Raw genomic sequence first — 1,789 nt, forward strand, 5'->3', positions numbered from 1 at the left:
TCTTTAAGACTTTAAAGAGGTCCTTTGCAGCAAATTTGCCTAGTGCAAGATGTCATCTGATTTCTTGACTGCTGCTTTCGTGAGTGTTGATTATGAATGCAAGGAAAATGAAATCCCTGACAACTTCAATCATTTATCTCCTTTTTTCATATAGCTAAATAATATTTTATTGTATAATATATCACATTTTATTAATCATACATCTGTTGATGGGCACTTGGATTGTTTATACCTTTTGACTATTTTGTAAAATGCTGCAATGAACATTGATGTACAAGTATCTGTTTGCCTTCCTGTTTTCAATTCATTGGGGGGGGGGTAATGCAATTGTGAGTTATATGGTAATTCTATGTTTAATTTTATGAGGAACCACCAAGGAGATTTCCAAAAAGGCTGTACCATTTTACCATCCCACCAACAATGAGTAAGGGTTTCAATTTTCCATATCCTAGACAACTCTTGTTTTTCAGCCAAATGGTTAGGCACTAGATTACTAACCAGGTTTATGGTTGGAACCCATGCAGAGGTGCCTCAAAAGACAGCCCTGGTGATCTGCTTCTGAGAGGTCACACACAGCCTTGAAAACCCTATGGAGCATTTCTACACCTCACACATGGTGTCGCCATGAGTCCTAATTGACTCCTTGCCAACTAATAGGTAGAGGGTGAATAACGCACAAGGACATCTTTTCATGGAAGCACAAATCATTTGTCAAGAGCCAAGAGTAATGACTACCAGCGCTGTTAAAATGGCTGTCTAGGCTCTGGCCTGAAGCCCTGAGTGGTGGAGTCAACTGTCTGGAGAGCCAGAGGGGAGCTGAGTTCTGAAAATATAACCCTAATGAGGTGCGGAATCCTAAAGGTTTGCTGTGTGTCACCCGGGTCTTCCTTTCCAGGGTACTAAAAATAATAACAAACCCACTGGTGTCAAGCCAAACCTGGCTCCTTGAGACCACTCCTTGGAAGTCCAAGGAACTAACTGCCCAACTTGTCTTCTGAGGAGAGGCTGGTGAGTTTGGACCACCAACCTGCCCATTCGCAGTCAAATGCCCTAGGCACTATACTACCAGAGCTCCTGCGTATACAGCAGGGCATAAAACTAAGTTAGCTACACTCTCCTTTGCCTGAAGGAATCAGTGGTTTCCTGGAAGGCTTTCTTTAGAATTTTGCTACTGGCTGTGGAATTTCAAATGTAGTTGAATTTCTTAGGGTAGAAGCCAAAATATTGGAGGCGTCAGGTCTTGCGATTTTCATGAATAAATTCTTAAGGTAAATATAAAACCTTGTTTCCGTAGTGTAGTGGTTATCACGTTCGCCTAACACGCGAAAGGTCCCCGGTTCGAGACCGGGCGGAAACAGGCTTCTCTTATTTCATGTGAATTGTTTTTCAAAAGTTTTCCTTAAAAAAAAAAAAAAAAAGTTATACAGCTATATAGTTCTCTCTATATATTTATCTCCCATTATTCAGGACCCGACTCGATGGCACATAACAACAATAACAACAACATTCAGCACCGTAAACGATACTTCATTTCTCTCCCTTAAATCAGACGAGACACCAAACATAGTGCTCATCTGGCTCTAAAGAAGTGTGGCACAAAATAAGGCACGCCTCTAAGGGGAAAAAAAAAAAAAGAAGAAGAAAAACTCACTACCATCGAGTTGATTCCGAGCCACAGTGACTCCCACTGGGTTTCCAAGGCGGTAAATCTTTACGGAAGTGCATTGCCCCATCTGCCTTCCGCAGAGGGGCTGGTGAGTTTGAACCGCCAACCTCTTGGTTAGCATTC

General features: G+C 41.9%; 1 non-coding gene across 1 annotated transcript; it reads left to right on the forward strand.

Annotated features, from left to right (window-relative positions):
* Positions 1-1,284: 1,284 nt before the first annotated feature.
* Positions 1,285-1,357, forward strand: TRNAV-AAC. Its single transcript has one exon. It is a non-coding gene; the product is annotated as a tRNA-Val (tRNA).
* The last annotated feature ends 432 nt before the right edge of the window (positions 1,358-1,789 follow it).

Source organism: Orycteropus afer, unplaced genomic scaffold, assembly GCF_000298275.1.
Source record: "Orycteropus afer afer isolate SDZICR_OR568_19922 unplaced genomic scaffold, OryAfe1.0 scaffold00290, whole genome shotgun sequence".
Classification (NCBI taxonomy): Eukaryota; Metazoa; Chordata; class Mammalia; order Tubulidentata; family Orycteropodidae; genus Orycteropus; species Orycteropus afer.